The sequence below is a fragment of the Bradysia coprophila genome, unplaced genomic scaffold (genome assembly GCF_014529535.1).
Source record: "Bradysia coprophila strain Holo2 unplaced genomic scaffold, BU_Bcop_v1 contig_70, whole genome shotgun sequence".
Classification (NCBI taxonomy): Eukaryota; Metazoa; Arthropoda; class Insecta; order Diptera; family Sciaridae; genus Bradysia; species Bradysia coprophila.
This window is the reverse complement of record NW_023503941.1, coordinates 2,478,071-2,499,214: the sequence shown is the minus strand read 5'-3', so window position 1 is coordinate 2,499,214 and position 21,144 is coordinate 2,478,071. Positions and strand designations below refer to the sequence as shown.

Below are 21,144 nucleotides of genomic sequence, written 5' to 3'. Positions count from 1 at the left end.
TCGACGAGATTGTAATTCAGAACAGATGGTGACGATACAGAGATGTAATGCTGGGATACTGGTACCGTAAATTTGCATTAAATTTTGGTCTGTTATATTCGTTGATTGCGGAACGCTTTTGGTCCCCATACCCTGACTCAACTTGATGGCAAAAACCGGTTGGGAAATGTAGGCTCAGGCAAAAGGATGCTCTGTTATCGAGTGGTTGATTATATTAAGCAATTTCAGCACAACGGTTGTGGTCGTAAAATCTTCTCAGAAACGTTGGTCAAGGTGGTTGTTGTAGCGACTACGTTAACTTCCAGTACTTTTCAAATGGCATTTGTCGTCAATTCTTGGGTTCTACATCTGAGACAACAAAAGCCACGTATCTTACGCAGCTTCAACCTGATTCTGAGTTTTACAACTCAAGGGTGTGGGCTGGTGGGAAGAGTTGTTAAATTTAAATAGTTTTGTTGTGCATGTCTAGTCGGTGGTGGGACATTTCCCTGGACGATAAAATCGTTTTGTGAACGATAATATCGTTTTTGGACGATATTATCGTTCGAAAATTTTTCACCCAGAACCCGTGTAAAATCAGAGAAATGATAAATTGGTACGCCTGTGGCCGGGTGGAATGCGTATGAGAATGACAGCTGGATTTTATTGTAAAATTGGGTGAATTCTCAAGGCTCTGAAAGACACTTTTGAGTTTATTACGAAGGCGGCGGCATCAACATTTTCCTGTGGCGCCAACTAGGTTTGTGAAACTTTATACGACGATTTTAACTTAACAAAAAAAAATTGTTTTCAAGTTGGCTTTTCACACAATGTGTAATAACTGCGCTTAAAAAATTTGATGTCACCTGCCGCCTTCATGAGTGCATTAACCTGTTCTTTCAGAACCTTGTCAATTCTCTCCAATTGGACCCAACTGTCACTCACATGCGCATTCTACCCGGCTACAGGTGTACCACCTCATCAATATCAAAAAACGATAATATATCGTCCTGGGTGACAATATTGTCCAGGTCGATCATGTCCGGAGCGTTAGCGGAGGACTTGACGCAGTCTAACTTCCAAAAAAAGAACGAAGAAAATTTTTTGAGACGCGGCAACTATATATAGGCGAGAATTTAAGTTTCTTTCCTTTGGCCTGTATCACCACAAATCCTATTCTATCTTATTCGCGCTTCAAATACGAGCAAAACGAGCTATCACTCGACTATGTAGGTTTAAAATTGCCGGAGATACATCGTTTTGAAGTTGGTCATTTTGATAGAAAATGCACCAAATTAACGTTTTCCAAACAATCAAAATCTTTCAACTTACTCTGTATGTTTCTATCTGTCTATCTATCGACGGTCGATCTCGGAAACTAGTCAGCCAATCTCCATGAAATTTTGCAGGAACCTCAGGGTGGGCATAAAAATGAAAATGTGATACGCCATTACCCCAGGAAAAACCAGAATTTTGTTTTATTGGCCTCGAAGTGGTTTCTGAGTGTGGTTTTCGAGGGTCGGGAACGCGTTTTCGGCTGTAGCTTAGCTGTATTGAAACCTACAGAGGCGTGCGACCCATCAAATGAAACGTATTCGTAACACGATTCGAACAAAAAAATAATTAAAAAAATCGGGTCAGATTCGTTTGAGCTAGAGTGATTAGAGTGACCAAATTTTGAGCTACTCGAGCGTAGGATGAAAGGACTAATATTTTTTTGGGTTATGAGAGATGGGGAATTACTTTCTTCGGCAAAGTCTCGGAGTTTTACGAGTAGAAAAGAAGGGCATTTGTGAAAAATGTCGAAAGTTGGAAATGGGTGGGTCAATTGGGGTTTTGGAGATATTTCTTGAATGGTTGCAGATAGAGAATTACTTTCTTCGTCAAATTTTCGAATTTCGTCAAATTTTCGGCAAATTTTCGATTTTCGTCAAATTTTCGAATTTCGTCAAATTTTCGGCAAATTTTCGATTTTCGTCAAATTTTCGATTTTCGTCAAATTTTCAAATTTCGTTAAATTTTCGATTTTCGTCAAATTTTCGATTTTCGTCAAATTTTCGAATTTCGTCAAATTTTCGAATTTATGTTATAAACTGTTATAAAAAGCAGTGTTCTAAAACTTCTAAAACGACTAATATCCCAACAAAAATCTCTTCGAGAAAAGTGTGACGCAGTCTTTGAACTACAATTTCTAAAATGAATGATATCACTAGAGTTGACGCTTTCAGCTTCGTTACGCAAAAATTAAATTTTACATCCAATTTTAGTTCAAACCAAAAAAAATTTGACTGGAAACAACCAAAATTTTACCAAAAAAATCTGCGTCGCAAAGTGGCAAATGTTCAGGAACAGACCAGCAAGAAAATTTATCTGCCACATGCGACGCAGATTTTTTTGGTCAAATTTTGGTTGTTTCCAGTCTAAATTTTTTTTGGTAAAAATTATTTGGCAGATGATGAGAAAAACTAAGCCAGCTTGTTTGAACTAAAATTGGGTGTAAAATTTAATTTTTGCGTAACGAAGCTGAAAGCGTCAACTCTAGCGATATCATTCATTTTAGAAATTGTACTTCAAAGATTGCGTCACACTTTTCTCGAAGAGATTTTTGTTGGGATATTATCTTTGAGTAGACCAATTTTGCTCAGGGGCACTGACCGAGATTCTTCGGAAAATTAAGCTTTTTGTCCAAATCAGAGGTTCCAACCCTATGTACCCGGGTGGTATACCTGTCATACCACTGGTGATCCTGCTGGATCCTGGTGGGATCCTGCAGGATCTTGCTCAATTAGGCTGGATCCCATGCGTAGAAAAAAGTGAAGCACAGTTTTCAAAGGGAAGAATTGTTTGGAAAATTAGTGGGAACGAAAAGTGAGGGAACGAAAATTGAATTGAAAGGAAAGAGAAAAGGTTGTTGTTTTGGCTCTCCATCTGGTAAGTGACCCTTCGGTAAAGAAAACTTCTGCATTCCTAATCCCAGATGCCATGGAAGCAAGCTGGTCGCAACTTACAATCTGAAATCGAAATCGAAATACCATTTTTTCCGCACTAAAATGAGTATTGGACGAGAGGATGGCTTCTGCATCACCCCTCCATCGAACGATGCCTTAAGTTTTTTACGAGCATTTTGTTCCGCTTACATTTAAATTGATTTTCAAAAATTGTTTTATTTCCATGTCGCATATCGCAGTGCCATTTAATGTCTTTTCATGTTCTTCCTTTTACTCCTTATAAAACGTTCAAGATTCAATATCGTTCACCAGTTCGAATTTCGTTACAGAATCTGCAGAAGAGAGTGAGTGACTTTTACATTGTCACATGTCACATGGATGAGGCAAAAAAAAAAGAAATTGTTCTTCTTCTAAGCGAACCAGTTTCCTAAAGATATGTTGTTATGGAAAGACGGTATTCTTACATACAACAGCAGAACTTTAATATTGTGTAAGAATTCACTTCACATCTCACTCTGTTCTTCTTCTATGTACTGCAGTAGGTACATATAATGTATAGAACCCATCGTCGGGTAAGGGTCTTAATATTTTTATTATTTTTATTCTTTTGTTATATTTTCTAGAAATTATGTGTGCGGGTATGTACATACGTACATATGCATCATTCATGTATTTAACCATCCATATAATAATAATGAACACTACCACAGCATCGTAAGGTACACAACATATACTATATAGAGTGTCATTGCTGCATGGAAGGGATACTCTGGTAATGGGAAATTTATTTTCGAAATGTGATAAGGACAGCTGAATTTATGATGGGTATAAATAGATGTGTTTTCGTAAAATTGTTTTGATTACTTTTGGAATAACAAACGAATAACGTTCTTGGCTGGAACAAAACAGTCGAATATTGGAGTGAAGTGTGTTTGTGGCGGGCTAGGACCACACTTAATGTCCTATGCCATAAATGCCGCCCGTGTGTTTTGCGAATTTATTTCTGTTGTGTTCGGTTGGTGGTGTTGTTGTTGATTGATCGAATGTAATAATGTGGCATCGAGACCTAATTTTCAAGCGGGAAATGTTAATCGACAGCACGAATCAACGGAAATACGATTTTTTTTTTGTGGGAGAGAAATTAAAGCATCGACGGTAAGTGGAATGGTGTTTTCCTTTATATGTAGAATCTGTGAGATTGGCGATTGTGACAATTGATTCGTCTGTGATTCGTTAATCGTCAATCGATTTAGAAATGTGAAAATTATCGTTGTTACCATCACTCAGTAATTTCCTCTTAAAAACGATATTGTGAAGTCAGTGCTAACAAATGTGATAATCGACTTAATCACACAACCGTAGAGTATAAGAGCTTGCCCGGGTAAAAATGTCGGACTCATGAGACCACGAAAAAAGTATTCTCAACGGTCTCATTTCGGTCTAAAAATGGTTGGTAGTCTCAATGCAGTCTCAAATTTTTTTTTTTGTGTGATGAAACTTTTGGATGAACAAATTGTCATTTTCGAGATCTATTGAGTCCGAATGAGAAGTCTCTTTTCGAGTATTTTTTGATGGAATTGTCGAGACTAAGTGAGCAGTCTCACCGTGGATAAGTTTACAGACCGCATGAGACCGAATGAGAAGTCTCTTTTCTGGTATTCTTTGACGGAATTGTCGAGGCTAAGTGAGCAGTCTCACCGTGGAAAAATTTTCAGATCGCATGAGATCGAACGAGTAGTCTCTTTTCGAGTATTTTATTCGATTGCTGAGACCGACTGAGTGGTCTCATTTGAAGAAAATATTTTCTTCGATTTTTGAGGTTGGTTGAGTGGTCTCATTTAACAAAAATATTTTTTTCGACTTTTGAGGCTAGTTGAGTGGTCTCACTTGACGAAAACTTTTTCTTCAACTTTTGAGGCTAGTTGAGTGGTCTCATTTGACAAAAAAATTTTTTTCGATTTTTGAGGTTGGTTGAGTGGTCTCATTTAACAAAAATATTTTTTTCGACTTTTGAGGCTAGTTGAGTGGTCTCACTTGACGAAAACTTTTTTTTCGACTTTTGAGGTTGGTTGAGTGGTCTCATTTGAAGAAAATATTTTCTTCGACTTTTGAGGTTGGTTGAGTGGTCTCATTTGACGAAAATATTTTTTTCGACTTTTGAGGCTGGTTGAGTGGTCTCATTTGAAGAAATCAAGGAAAATATTTTCGTCAAATGAGACCCCTCAACCAGTCTCAGAAATCGAGGAAAACATGTTCAGAAACTCCTCGTTAAGTTTCACTGGTGAGGATTTTGACACTTCTTTCATATAAAATATGTCAAAATCTTCTCTTTGGGTAACGAATTTTTAGTTCCTGAACAGGTTCTAACGAGCAAAGATTATCTTTTTACGTAATTTTCGTGCCTTTTTTAAAATAAATTGTTTTGCTCATTGTAAAACCGAGTGAACATTTCAATTTATTTTGTTTAGTCTTGTCTTGCTAAATCGATGCAACACTTTCAGGATCATTCTGAGCCGGAACCATTTTTAATAAATTTCCAAATTTTCCTAGCCGTTCGCACATTTTCCCGCATTTTTCTCAAAAAAAATCCTAATTTTCAAGAAAATTGTTTTTGGGAAAATTTGGAAAATGTTTTCCCAAAAAACCCGTGAGTCTACAACATCGATTCAGAAATAGAAGCTTTTTAATTGACACACCGATTCTTGTGTTTTTGACGCTGTTTACGCCAGTCTCAGACACAATTGTTTTTTTTTTTGAGAGGCCACGTTTCGGCACGATCAAAACGATAATTATCGTTTTCTGGACGCTACTATCCACTGGGCGAAATTATCATTTTCCGAACTATTTTATCGTCATTTTGGACGATTTTTTTGGGACGACAATAACGTCCCCATTGGTTTCAGAAAACTAAATGTAAAACGATATAAACGTTCAGTAGTTAGAGAAGAACAAGTGTGCGAGAAAATTAAAATTTTGATTCAATTTACGAAGTTTTAACTAATTTAAACAACTGTTAAGGAATTAAGGAAAAAAGGACTATGATTCGAACGAAAATAAGTGCCCGCCTTTGTGTAGGCTTCCTTTATTTATTGGGACTTTTCGCTAAGATTGGTTTTTTGATCTTGCGCCCCTGAGCAAAATTGGTGTACCCAAAGTTAATATCGGCCTCGATATAATACCATAATACGCTTGTTATACGATAATATCGTACTATTGTACATAAAACGATCTGAAGCCGTGTTGACGTGTGTTTCAAAGTAAGAAGAAGAAATTTTTCTCATTGAAGTCGTCCCCTTTATTAAATAACCTAATGTTTGAAGGACTAGATTCGTTCTAAAGCCGCAACGTTATATAGGCCGTTTATCGACCTATTATCGACCAGACTCAACGCACTTCAAGTAATAGTGATCATAGTCGACAGCTGCCGAATAGAGTACTATTTTGTATAAAATGGTTTTCACAGTTGTGTGAAACACTGTCAAGATTCAGTACACTATTTAAACCACTACTCATGCTTGAAGTGCGTTGCCAGACAATATTTAAAAATTATTTTGAACGTTAATATCGTTCCTGACAATATTGACCGAGTTGAAATCCTTTTTGAGACTTTTTTGACCTAATTTCATTTCCTAGCAAAATGCCACCCTGTCCCAATGCTGTAAAGCGAATAGAATTTCTGCGATACGATCAACAAATTTCGTGTCATTAAAATGGAGCTGACACTGTTCACCCAGCGAAATAAAAATCACATTTTCCCAATCAAACCAATTTCGAATCCATCCATTCAACAAATCCGCGACACAAAACACAATTCTGATTTGCATTGGGGGCTTTTAATATTGCATTCAGTCGGTGCATGGCTCATTATTATCTCTTCGTATCATTATGCCATTATATGCGATTCGAATTAGGTGCGCTGTATGGCAGTGGCACACAGTGGCCCCGAATTGATAGCATTAATGAAATTACAATTTTTGTTTTGTTTTGTTTTCATTATGATGACCACTCTTTCATCATCATCTTCAATTACTTTGCGTGCCGATAATTCCGTTGATTGAAAATGTTGTGCTGGTGGACTGGACACTAGGGCGTATCGAATTTTGCAAATTTTAAGGACCGCGATAGCCTGTGTGCGGAAAACGTAGATCGAAAACTGTGTCCGGGCATGTGGTTGATGAATCCGATGGAGCCATGGAAGAAGTCCCCCCGGGCGGCTTTAAGTTTCCGATGGTCATAATTCGGAAAGTTGAGAGTATTTTTGAAAACAATGTTCTAGCGGGATGTAGAGCTTTGAAAACTCTACAAATCTACCGAAGAAACCTATGGTCCAAAAGGTGCCATTGCCAAGATTGCCTAACATCGAAAACACCGACCTTTTCGTTTTTGACTTATATTTCCTGAGAGACAAATGATTTTTTTTAGCCTGTGGTATGAGGTGGTAGAGGAGGTCGAGCACTTCCAGTACACTAGGCATGTCCCGATCCATTATACACTTGAAATCACTTTTATAACATTTGTGAATGGAATTTTTAAGAGTGGCCACGTCGCCCACGAGTGCAGACAAGTGCAGACACTGCAACCGGTGCTGTTGAGTCGAGGACACCTTGGCCAGTAAGTATCAAGTATGGTCACATTTTCGATGTTAGGCAATCTTGGCAGTGACACCTTTTGGACCATCGGTTTCTTCGGTAGTTTTGTAGAGTTTTCAAAGCTCTACATTCCGCTAGAACATTGTTTTCAAAAATACTATCAACTTTCCGAATTATGACCTTCGGAAACTTAAAGTCGCCCGGGGGGACTTCTTCCATGGCTCCATTGGATCCATCAACCACATGCCCGGACACAGTTTTCGATGATATACGTTTTCCGCACACAGGCTATCGCGCTCCTTAAAATTTGCAAAATTCGATACGCCCTACTGGACACGCGTATAACAACACTGTCCGAATTTGCATTATAATTTAATGTTCACACGGCAATCACAATGAATTAATTAAATAAAATTTCCCCGGCTCATCTAACTATATATGTTGCCAATATGTCCAACAATCGAATAATTTCGATGAAAATTGATTAGATCGGATGCAAATTGGCTGGTAAATATTTTCCCAAATTGAAAATGAACGATTTGAATGACGACGGGGGTTTGGGTGGATTGCGGGAGGTCTTTTACGGCCTAATCCAAACACACCGATATTAATATTTCGGTAGAATAATTAGCTCCAAATTTGCAATGTACATTTTCTATTATACGGTTCAATTAGGGGCTGGTTCAATTAACGCATCGGTGGGACCGGGATTGTAATTTAACCGAAAAATATTTGTGTATCGATGTGTGGGCGTATAATTGCCCGAAAATGAATTTGACTTATTCCAAGTCAACTCGCACTGAGATTAAATAGCCTCAGTGCAAACAGAACTCAAGTTCTTTAAGATTTTTCGTTGTACCCATGTTAGCCACGAAAAGTTTTGGAACAAAAACATTTTCCGGAAAATGGAAAATGGTTTTTCCGACCAGAAAAGCCATTCCTCCAAAGTCGAAAACATCTTCGATTTATTTTTGAAAAATTTCTTCTTTATGGCTCATTTCATTGGAAAACTTGAGAAGTTGGAATGGAGTCGGTATAAGAGTTCCCGCAAAAATGTGTACCGGAAAATTCATGAAGTTTAAAGCCATTTCGAATCCATTTTTTATAAAAAAGTGCAATCATTCGAAAGCTACAATAAAATTCCTCTAATTTTAGTCGGGGCGGCCATGATCCATGTTCAGTAGCTTGATATATGGCCTGGTAAAGTCATGTATGTCCTAAGAAGAATTTTGTAACTTTTTTCTAGATCAACAAGAGATACGTAGCTGCAATTTGGGATACTAGTTCCAGTGTTTCTTGCACAGACATTTCGTCCTTTTTCTCCTCGTCTTGTTATCTGTTCAAGGATTGTGGAAAGTTCCATTTTTGGGATTGTTATTGACGATTTTCCCTATGCAAAGTAGCAATTTAGTTTTACGAAAGCTTTTTCGTGTCACATTTTACCCGATGAAATTATAGTGCCTCATCCAACATATCGTCGAATCCCGACTTTCCTACTTCTTCTTTGTTCTAGACACTAGATTTTTCTTACGTTTTTGGCCATTTTCTCGACTAACATTAAGCCTTTTAACAAGTTTGAAGTCACCAGAGGTCAGTTCCTAAAAATAAGTGACGTCTTCATGATCTTCACTGTCTTCCCTATCCTTGAACTATAGAATCGCAGAGAATTCAGACGATTCCTCTGGTTCCCTTCTGAATTCTATCGATGGTAACAGTAGGTCAATTCATAATAAAAAAACCTCTGGTGACCTCTGGTGACCTCTGATGGTGACTTCAAACTTGGTAAAAGACCAAAATAAAAATGGCCAGGGAAAATGGCTTCAAAGTTGATGAATTTTCCGGAACACTCTTTTGAGGGAACCCTCGTAACAACTCCATTCCGACGTCTCCAAACAAGAATCGACCGGCTATAAGCCTACTGAGGTCTTTTTTCTTTCTCTCACTTTTCTCACTTCTCGAGATACCAACTACCAAATACGTGAGTTACAAATAGGCAAGCAGGAAGAATAGTTTCTTCAGTCGATATCCAGCTGTTGAACAGTAAACATCGCCACCATCGTTCTATCAGTTTCGAAGTCAACTACCAATTTTGTATTCAACTACCAAACTCAACTATTCAACAACCATTTTGGTATTCAACTACCAGTTTGGTAGTCAACTACCAAATTATCGAATTATAAATAGGCAAGCAGCCTAAATAATCTCATCAGTTGGTGTGCAGCTCTCAAACAGTTAACATCTCTACCACCTCTCTATCAGTATGGTAGTCAACTACCAGTTTGGTAGTCAACTACCAAAAATTCAAGCTTTAAATAGGCGAGCAGGCAGAATAATTTTGTCAGTCGGTGCGCAGCTCTCGAATAGTAAACATCTCTGCCGAAAATTACGTTTGGTAGTCAACTACCAACTACCAACTACCAAATTTTCGAATTGCAATGCCAACTATGAGCGATTGGTTATCAGATAACAAATAATTATTATTTGCCTGGTGTTGATTTACTCATAGTAGCATTGGAATTTTGAATCAAGGCTGTTATCGTCTCATTTTTTATTTGTGACACAGACACATGGACGGACAGACAGACAGACGGACAGATGAAGTGTCCACAATAGGGTTTTTTTCTAAAAGAAAAAAGACCTAAAAATTTAACGTTCCTACAGTTTTAATGTCCTAAATGACTTAGATAATTTGTTGTTTTTATTGACTTAGTGACTTAAAGGCTTAAAATCGCTGAGCTTATTTGCAAGAGTTGTAAATCCATTAGAGCTTCAACCACAAATCTCCAGTTTGCGTGAGCTCAAATTTCTGTCGGATCGAGTCTCTTGGCGCAAGAATTTTGTAGTTTTCCCAAATTACGATTTTTGTTGCTTAAGACCACAAGTGGTGGGTCGGATGTGGGGGATAAATTACCCCTCGAGACACATTACATTAAAGACCGACATAACCGGGAACGAATTAAAGATTTTTTTCTCCAATTCTTATTGTTGCATGATAAACCAAACAAAAACAAACTTCCACCGACCAAACAGCAGAAAAAAAAACCTCTCGCTAATAAATTGCCATTTTGTTCTCTTTCCCCAGATAAACTCCAACGTTACCAGAACAAATACCCAACGAGACCGCCACACATAAATGCACCCAAGTATACAATCTCTGCAGCCAGCACACACACACAACAAGCTATATATATCGAATACCACAATAAATTACTCGCTCTGCCATCAGATACAAGGATTGGCATTACGGAATTGCAATTTGTCTTCTACATTTTCGTCTGAACGTTACCGCAGGATTTTGGCTTTTCAAATGGAAACGTGTGCATGTGTAACGATATATATCGGTATGGTGGCGATAAACAAACACACACCGGTTACACGGGAGCACACACACACACACACGGTAGTGTATCATATTGCGGACATCTGACACAAAATCTCTGAATTTCGTTGACGGAATTATGATTCGGCTCGAAAATCTACAAAATGCAAAACTTTACAAAACTTTAAAACCACTAACATCATGTAGCCGCCAGAAATACGAATTTCTCCGAGTAAAAAAAAGCGCACAGCCTGCAGCATGGCACAATATGTTTTCCGGGCTATTAGCAAATTTCGAGTATAAACATGTCAGGTGGAAACATTATCATAAAAACGGCAAAAAAAAGATTGAAAAAATAAGCGCAAAAGCAGCAACGGTTCTTTTTTTATCACCGACATCATCATCATCATCCGTCCGTGCCATTTTCATCATTATTCAAATTTAATTTTTATTTTTTTCATTTTGTTTAAATATCGTCGGAGGATTTGTTTGTTCAGTTAATTCAATTAATTACGGACGACACGGAATGGAGGGAGTGGCAGACAAGTTTTTTTTTTGTGTTAACATCAAAGTCAACGAAAGGATTTCGGGCGAGTAGATAATTAAACTTCCGCATTTTGTTTCTTTTTAAGTATTTTAGGAAAAATTAATTTACTTTGTTGATGATCCCTTTACGAAACATAAAGAGGCAGAGCCGAACTGGCTCACAAAAGCCCCTTTACATACCACTTGTAAAAAGCCCAAAAACTAAAAATTTCCCCTAGGAAATTCACGAGAGATTTCACGGAGAGCAATGGTTACTTCAGTATGGACACAAACTTTAAAATTCTTTTAATTTTTTGTTCATGAGGTGTGGATGTCACCTCTCAAAATTAGTAAGAGTCGGGTCAGTCGTGTTTCAATTTAAAATTTGAGCATACGACCGATCGCCTAAATTCATTACGGATACATCAACTTCAATGATGTTTGAAACGTAAGACATCACGACATGGACATGATGTAGGTTTGCGTCTCAGCTTAGGGAATCATTGCTCTTAACACGACTTAGCATTAATACGAAAAATTTAAAATATTTTCCTAACGTCAGTCATATTTCGATTTGAATTATGGCCGACCTTCGTGGGACGAGATGTTACAGAGATGTCAGTTTCCGTTCTAAGTGGCTTTATGCCGCTCGATAGAATAAAACCCGTAAACACGGTCGTATGCGAAAAACGTAGATGCGTTTAAGTGATTCAGTATGGAGAGTTATTCGCATTAACGAGACGGCTCTCCTCCCCTTCCATTCATGAGGGTGAATTACAGAACGCTGGAAATTCATTAAAATTTATCAGATGATGTGACATCGAAGTTGAGTTGAATGGGGACCATTTTTATGGGTTTTTTTCCGTCTTTTAATTTTTTCGAGTTCTGTTCTTAATCGTCTGAATGTAACGGGCACCGGTGAAATTGCTCAAATGTTTAATTGATTTTCAGAAAATTAAGTTGGAAATTTGTCTCACTGCAGCATCAGAACTTAGTCGAATCAGGAGAATTTTCAGCGAAGAATTAAAAGCTCGGGATCAGAGTAATGAACTATCAAACATTTCAATTTTCATCATTTCAAACTACTTGGTCCGAGCCGAGCCCATACAAACTCTATTTCTCACATTCTCTTTGCCAACAAGAAACAAGAAAATAAATCCGGAAAAAAATATGCAAAAAGCATCACCCACACGTCCTAAGTTACCCTAAGTTACAAAACCACCCGAGCAAAGGGTGTTAAAATTCACAGCCATAAAAACACCAAACGTCTGAGGTCATTTCCATGGTGCGGATTAAAATGTTTTCGTAAGGTTAGGCAGATGAAATGCTAAGTATTACCGAAACGATGATGGTAAAACAATTCGAACGGTTGGAAAATGCATATTTATAAATAGGGAATAGAGTTAAGAGTTTAGGAATTTATGGATATTAATCCGCTTATAGGACTTCTTCTGTAGTGTGTGTATCGTTTTAAGGTTTTTCTGTGTTTCGTTTGTACACTTTTTGTTCAGTAGTTCTGTGTGATGTTTTCTCATCTTCATTCTTTGTTTGTCCATTTTGTTGAGTGTGTTTAAAGTTCATTCATTGGATTCATCGAGACATAGACTTGAAAAATTAAGAAATTCATTTGGGTTGTGGTTGGTTCATTTACTGTTTACGTTTACCACTTTGCATTTGTTAAGTTTTTTATTATCAAATCATGGCTGTTCTGTTGAACGTTTTTGTTGTGTTTTGTTTTTAGTTTGTTGTTTAAATAAGTTTTGTTCTCGTTTAACCGATTCATTTTTCGTTCATTTCTCGTTTTCGTTCTATTGTTTCTTTGTTTTTGTTTTTTTTTCGAGTTATGTTTTCTGTCTTTTACGGCTTGATTTTCAATAAACGAGTGAAAATGGTAAAGCTTTACAAACCAAGGGCAACTGAACAACAGTCCCTTTTGTATTTAAATTACCGTTCACTGGGAACCGTTCCCGCTTGTTATGTAAATCGCGTAGCTCTTAATTTAATGCTTCGAATCATTCGGTATCAGAAAACTAAAATCTGCCCACAAAACTTTTCGGTTCTGTCGTCTTTTCTACAGTTAAGTCAAGTAAGCAACCATGACATGAAATTTTCCTCCGTTTTTTCACACGAGATGAAAATGTTGACAGATGACAGATGTCAAAATTTCAGTTCACTGGCTGGTTGTTTGCTTGGCTTTAAATAAAACTTAAATTGCAATAGACTTTCATTTACGGATGGTGTACACCGTTTGATTCGAAGTTTGTGTTTCAATTAGTTTGTTCGTAAGAAAAAAAAAATCTAAAAAAAAATCGTAAAAGATCTCCTTCTCAATTGTTGATTGTTTTTGAAGGATTTCATTTTACCCACAAAAAAATAATTGTTTTCGTTTTAAGTTTCGTTGTTTTTTGCGTGATTTATTCGTTCGCAAATGCCTTGATCCATTTATTCAACAAATTCCAATGTTCCATAAATCGATTGACGCCATTTGCCGGTACTGTTACTGGTACTGTTACATTATCGTACTGTTACAAGTTTAAGTTTTTGAAATCTTTTCGTTTTGTTATCGGATTCGATGAGATACTGTTAAGACTATGAAAAATTGTTAAGTTTCCAAACGAAATAAGAAAAACAACGTCGTTAAAGCATGAAAAGCGTTCATATTGGGACGAATTGTATTCGCATCGCTTAAGATTTATGTGAAAGCTCAAACGAAACAGAGAAAAAACTTGTCGTCAAGTTGAGCTTTTGCACAAATCTGAAACGATACAAATAAAGTCACGTCCATATAATGTCTAAAGGTTCAGTTCACGCCGAACGGAGCCACAAAGAAAATTGTTTTTTGTTTTCATTGTTTTTGTTTTGTTGATTTTGTTAACTTTCACGTTTTTCTTTTGTTTAAGTTTTTTTTGTTGTTGTTTTTTGTTTGCCAATTAATCATTTTGTGTCTTACAATTCCTTTCATCATCATAATCTTCGATAGTTTTAACAATTCATGGATGAACTTGTCCCGGTGTTGTCTTTGTGTTAGGATTTAAGGGTTTTCTTTAAATAAACTTTTCCCCATTAGGTTTAGATTGAGTGGTTTGCCAAGTGAATTATGTCGAGTAAGGATTATGTCGAGTAAGGATTACGTCGAGGACGTATTATGTCGAGGACGTATTATGTCGAGGACGTATTATGTCGAGGACGTATTATGTCGAGGACGTATTATGTCGAGGACGTATCATTTTAACTCGATTGTTTTTAGCTTTTAATTGTTTGCGTTTTTGATAGATTTTAGGATTCATATTTGACAGTTTTAATTTTAATGCATTTTCCAACAACGTTCGCGTTTTCATTTTTTATTTGAACTAAGCCAACCTATCGTCTTATACAAGAAATAGACGTAATGGTGAAAACATACGAGACATTGAAAACGTGTTTTGGTCCTAGTTTTCATTGACAGATGCAGCAATCGCAATTTTCGATAGAGAAATTTTTAAATTTATTTGACAGTTGTGACAATTTCGTCATGAAAACAAGGACCAAAACACGTTTTGAATGCCTCGTTTGTTTTCAGCATAAGTGATTTGGCTGTGTATCGAGCTTTTACAAGCTTTGAGTCTTTTTTGAATACCAATCAAAATTTCAAATTTCTGAGCTTTTGCAAGCTCTGATTTTATTTCCCTGTAAGAGTACTCTGAGTCTAAGGCCGAAAACAGACGATCAATTTTGCGTTGCTGAGATCGACAATAATGCTGCGATTTCCATTGTTTTTTGTTTAAGACGTGGTGAATATCGGATTACATTGGAAAACGTAGCATAATTGCCGCTTTCAGCAACGCGAAATTGCTAGTGTGTCTTCGATCTAACATTTGGTTTAACAAAAAAGTAGAATGGTGACCCGAAAATAGTCACAATCACATCGCTCGCTGCAACGGAAAACGGAATACTTTCAAATCAAAATGTCTGCTAAATTAAAATGAAAAATCTGATCATGTCGGCCTAGGCTGCCTCTGATAACCAACACTATTTTGCTAAGAGATTTATTTTACAATTTTTGTGTATTGGCAAAACAACGGAATTGCCATTTGACTTTCGTGTGTTTTGTTTTGATTGTCTTTTTTATTAATAATTTAATTTTTGTGTTCTTAGTTAGGAAATGTAAAAACGAAAAGAAAATCTGACTCTACAATCCGTACTATGTAACTCGAAAATATGACCTATTATTTCGACGATTGATTACGATCATTAGAATAAGAAATATTTTGAATTGTTTCTTACAAAAAGACAATGAAATTACCGCAGGGCAACCTACCTCTTACAAAGATATGCGAATTCACTAAATTTCATTTCTCATATTTTTATCGATTCCGATGTTGTAACGAGCAAATTCGCAGTACTTTTTAAAAGGTTGGTAGGCCCCTCGATCCTGTCTAATTTAAATATAATTAACCGTTCACGTTGACATGTCAGAAACGAACCCTGCTGCTAAGCCCTGAAGTTTTTTTTTTATAAATTACATTCAAGACCAGGAAATACGAACCAAAAGAATAAGAAATGTAAAGAAAAAAGCTTTCCAAAGCTTCGAAAAATAATTAAAGAAAAATTGGAAACGAATTTAGAGAGCACCCGAAAAAAACGTTAATTTATTGTGGTTTTGAGTTCATGTTTGATTTGGTTATGGAAGCGAAAAATGTTTCTTGTTTTTGTTAACTAGTTCCTAAGCGTTTTGTTTGACTGTACATTTTATCGAAATTTCTTTATTTAATTGTTAAGTGAACAAAAAGATTTATCTAATATTCGAGTCAACGTTTGCCGAATTATACTTTGTTTTGTTTAAAGATTTTCTTATCGATTCGATGTTCTGTTAAACGATCGAAAGAAAGAGAGATAGAAATTCCTCTCAAAATATTGTTGATTTTTTCGAATTGTTTTTTTTTTGTTTCGTTTAAACGTTTTGTTGTAAATTTTTTGTGGAACAGCTCTCTAAAAGAATATTTTGTGAAACAAATCAAACGATAAAATAATTCCCTTTCACTTTCTGGGGCCCTATCCGAAACGGGCATCATGTCCGAAAAAGAAATTCCATTTGTTTTTCACTCAAGTGCCTGATTTATACAAATTGAAATTATTAAAAAAAGGGTTTCCAGTGAGAAAAAATTTGTGAAAAGAAAAAAAAAATGGAAAAAAATGCTCAATGACTGGTTCATCCGATTGGTTTCTGACGTTTTCAAAACTAAAAAGAAAATTCAGCAAATTTTATCATAAATAATTTTGTAGATAAGAAAATGTAGAGTTACGAAACATTGTAAATAAATAAAATAAAAAAATCGCAAAACGGCAAATTCTGTTTCAATTTTACTGCATATCATCAGTCATATCGGCCACCATTTTTGTAAAGGTAAAAATGAAGGAAACAATGAACAGGAGATGGTAACCGATTCGGTAAAGCTGTGCATACACCCCACGGAAATTTTACTGCTGATGTACAAAGTACCGTAAAATTGACCCAATGTATGGTTTTTCCGTTTCAACTGTTAAAGCTAAACGATTTGCATGACCCAAAGTAAATCTCTTGCTTTCAACTCCTTTTTCTCATTGTTATGAAATGTCAAACACGCTAAATTTGAATGCGCATTCTATCAATTTTACGTCGCTATGCAAATCCGCAGTTAATGCTTAGTTTCCTCTTACCAAAAAATTACTCCGTGTGAGAGACAAAATTGAATTGTTTAAATTTTTCCTTTGTGTATTTGACAGCTTGCTCACTTAAGTGTCTATTCCACTCAACAAAAAGTAATCCGTTAGAGAGCAAGCTGTCAAATACACAAAGGAAAAATTTAAACAATTCAATTTTGTCTCTCACACGGAGTAATTTTTTGGTAAGAGGAAACTAAGCATTATGCTTGATTTCCTCTTACGCCGTGTACGCTCCGTTTAGCTAAACGAAGCCTCTTTTTTATTGTTTCAAGAGTAAACGGAGCAAACAGCGTACGAGGAAATCAAGCATTACAATAAGGCGAGTTGCAAATAACGGGAAATTTCTCCTGTAAGTCAAATACTATCATCTCATCAAATCCTATCATCTCATCGGCTTCAAATTCTCTCTTGTAAGGCAAACAGCATTGTGTGATTGGATTGCTTACCCTCTTGTCCTCTCTGCAGTTGGCTAATCCACGCGTTTAGTGGTATGGTTTGTAGCGCTGTATAAAAACGCGTTCGAATCCGATATTTTGAATTTTTGTATGGGAATACAGTGTAAAAGAGAGTCGAGATTTTGACATATCACCCATCGAGCTCAGTTAAATTAACTGGTTTTTTCCTCCGTTTTTACGCTCTTTTAACACTGTATTCAAATTCATTTGTGTGGGTATTTGCGTGATAGTAAGAAGAAAATGTTTACTCAACATTTTGCACAAATGAGTATGCCAATCGATAAAACTCCATAAGAGATGCAAACCTAGCAAAATCTGACTCTTATTCTTTAACAACAACGGAGATATCAACGTTTGCATGTGAATTCCCATACAAAAATTCAAAATATCGGATTCGACCGCTTTTTTATGCAGCGCTACAAACCATACCCACCATACCACTAAACTCGTGGATTAGAAGTGCAAAACGTTATGTTGACGCGAAGTAATTCGCACCGTTTCAGGATTGTGTGATCTGGGAAAGCTCAAAGCGACGAAGTTTTCTTTCCTGGTAAGTTTCAGCTTTCACACAATAGTACGAAGCAAATAAAGTAGAGTAAATGGCGGATTGGAAAAGAAATACTGAAATCACTTCCCTACTTTCATAGAAATACCAATGCAAAGGCAAGCCTAAAAATTGATGGTATTCGTTCACTAAGGAATTGTAAAGTATTTCATTATCGAAATCAAATTTTCTTTGCCTCAGTCGGTGTTCACAACGTTCCCTTATGAAACTAATTCCACTCAAGGTTGCTTCACTCTTTTCCTTTTGTTTTCCTTGCTGCAAATATTGTTGCAAAAAATCCTCAGGAAAATTTTCCCTTTTTTGACTTTTACAACTACGTCAGGCGGGTATAGTAATTCACTGCTTCGCCAAACCCTAACTAAATCACTCATCTTGTCTTCAAGTAGATCTATGGCTCATGCATTTCCACCGAAGAGAGCCTAAACTTAATGAGATCAAAATTTATTTACTTTTCCTAGTGTACGGCCTGTGTCACTCTAATTTTTACCACTGCTGATAACACAGTCCTGTGTGGTGGTGTGGGTTTAAAGCACTTACCGAGATAAAAGCTTTTTTGTCTGCTTTTCCGATTCCGGTATACGGTCCAACACAGAAGCACATAACCGGATATTCAATTTTGAAACATTGTAATAATGGGTAACGTTGCACTTTATATTCTTTGTGTATCGCATTCGACGATAATGTTCAAAACGAAGTTACCGGACAGTTAATAGCAAAATGCAAGGATGTTTGCTCACGACACAGACGTCCCAGGCCAGATTATTTTCTATGCAACTACCATCCAACGGACTTTATTGTGCTCTGGATGTTCCTTAACTAATCGAAGCACTCGTGAACTGCGAGTTCAAATCGAAGAGTGTTTATTTCCATCAGTAAGTTGGTGTACTCTACACGTCTTCTGCAGCACAACGTTACGTTTATTAAAATTTTATTTCCACATCCGAGTCAGTGTAATCGATGTCTGTAATTATTCGATGCAAACACACTCCGATAACACTCATACCAGAGAAAAGTGCTTTCCGCATTACTTTCCGTTGCATTGAACGGTATAACCTCGTTCGTATCAAATAACATCGTCAAAAAGTAGCAAACACTTTTGAAAGTCTTTTTTTTGTGTGTGTTTTATACTCCATTCTCTTCTCATTAGTGGGAAAAATCTTCCACTGGTGGTATTCGGTATGTGACACACGGGTGTGGAACGAAAAACCACCTCATTTACTCTCCATTAAATGATATCATTCGTTTCGGAATTGATTGCGGCAAAAAACTCATGCATAATGGAATTTATGAGAATTCTTACCCCCGTCGACTCTACTGAAAGAGACACCTCGTATAGAAAAAATGGTGTAGGTGTAATGGATACTCACTGTATGTCTGTGCACCATACACCGAACACATTAACGATGCAGATACATTCAGAAATTTAACTCTGCTGATGATAATAAACTGATGAAAAATGTGGTAATCTGGGTGGTGGTAGGTCGTAAAGGTTCTCCAGAAAAACGAAATTAATGATTATGGAGATCTGAAAGCTCATGAAATTACTTTGTGAAGGTGTTTATGGAACGAATCACCTCACACTGAAGCAGTTTTCACACACTCGTTGGAAGAAAATTAAGAAAGGTAACGAAATAGTGTGTCGGTAGTAAGCATATAAACACTGAAGGTAATGCAATTCCTCAGCGGATTAGACACATTACGGATCCGACTTTGAAGTGAATTCATTTTTGTAATGTTGCCATGATGACATTTTCGTGTGATTAATGTTGTTGCACCTGTTGAGTTTGTGTGTAATCAAATTCTCCTCACGCAAACGAATTCAATATGCGTGTAACATAACGAAACTAACTTCACCTGAAAGTAGGGATCCGCGCTTAACTGCAAGGCTGCAAACTTTGGGAAGGTCACGCGCGTGACACGCCAACGTTTTGACGATTTCATACAAAAAACTCACCTCCCGTTTTGATTGTCGTCGCTGTGACGCAGTGGTAAAAATCATCAGAAGTGGTTTGTTCACGTGAATCTAATAAAATGGCGATCTGCGTGACCTCACCAAAGTCTACAGCCTTGCTTAACTGCGCATTTGCATTTCCTTCAGTGTTTGCATACTTTGGTTGGAAGGACCTTCCTCTTCTTCTTCTTCTTCTTCTTCTTCTTCGTCCATATAGTCGATACAGCTATTTTGCTAACAAGTTAGTAAATCAGGTTTTTTTGCGCACAGATGTGAGATTGCGGATACGAGCGAAGCGAGCTCATAAATCCATGGTGTGTACCAAAGAGTGGTATAAATTAAATGAATATTTTCACATTACAGTAGATAGACATGTTATCGTTGTGGTAGCACTGCACACTCCTAGCATGAACACTGCATTCACAGGTGTCAAATTTGGAGCCTTTTTGTGATAAGAGCTGACGCTTAGGATCGCATATTTTAACTCATACAACGAAAAGAATTCATCAATCTTTATAAATGAAACGCAGTGCCTGCTGTGATTTCATCAGCCTCCGAATATTTTCTATATGCATGCTAGGAGTGGAGCTGTGGTGTTAGTGAAACACTTCTATGTTCGGTGATGTAACGACTCGAAGTGCACTTCATTGTAGAGCTAACGATGAATTACAAGTACACCAAGCAAAGGTGATCAAGATAATTGTCCGGCGGATAAAGAATTATCTCAATTCGTTACTGTGACAGTTGAATCAAAATTGGAATTCGTTTTGAAAAAAAATGATGTTGACGCAGTTACGTTATCGCCGTTAGTAGAGTGGCCTAAATTTTCATGCGAGAAATTTTCGCTCGGGTTCGCTCAAGAACATATGTGTGAAAGGGATAGGCCCATAACCTGTAATGATCATTTTTATACTTTGACAGAAGTTGATGTCAGAGCGTCCATTGGAGCCGAAGGGGTCATAGTTTAGATCGTTGTATCGAAAAGCACTTATCGAATGAATTGCCAGTAAAATCAGTATTTGGGCTACCCTAGTGCTTATCGCCAAAAGTTTATTTTGATATGAAGGAGAAATGAGAATGATAAGCCGGTAAGTGGTTTAGCAAACAAAAAACCCAGCGACTAATTATAGG

At 36.9% G+C, this 21,144-nt stretch overlaps 3 long non-coding RNA genes across 3 annotated transcripts; 2 read left to right on the top strand and 1 right to left on the bottom strand.

The window, feature by feature from the left end:
* Positions 1 to 1,766: 1,766 nt before the first annotated feature.
* LOC119083742 lies at positions 1,767 to 17,863 on the top strand. Its single transcript, XR_005088920.1, has 3 exons — positions 1,767 to 1,780; positions 14,744 to 14,745; positions 17,728 to 17,863. It is a non-coding gene; the product is annotated as an uncharacterized LOC119083742 (long non-coding RNA).
* On the top strand, positions 3,806 to 13,391 carry LOC119083743. Its single transcript, XR_005088921.1, has 2 exons — positions 3,806 to 4,082; positions 10,599 to 13,391. It is a non-coding gene; the product is annotated as an uncharacterized LOC119083743 (long non-coding RNA).
* Positions 5,016 to 17,882, bottom strand: LOC119083745. The gene is made up of 3 exons (XR_005088923.1): positions 17,751 to 17,882; positions 15,039 to 15,045; positions 5,016 to 5,026 (listed from the first exon to the last, which is right to left on the bottom strand). It is a non-coding gene; the product is annotated as an uncharacterized LOC119083745 (long non-coding RNA).
* Positions 17,883 to 21,144: the final 3,262 nt, after the last annotated feature.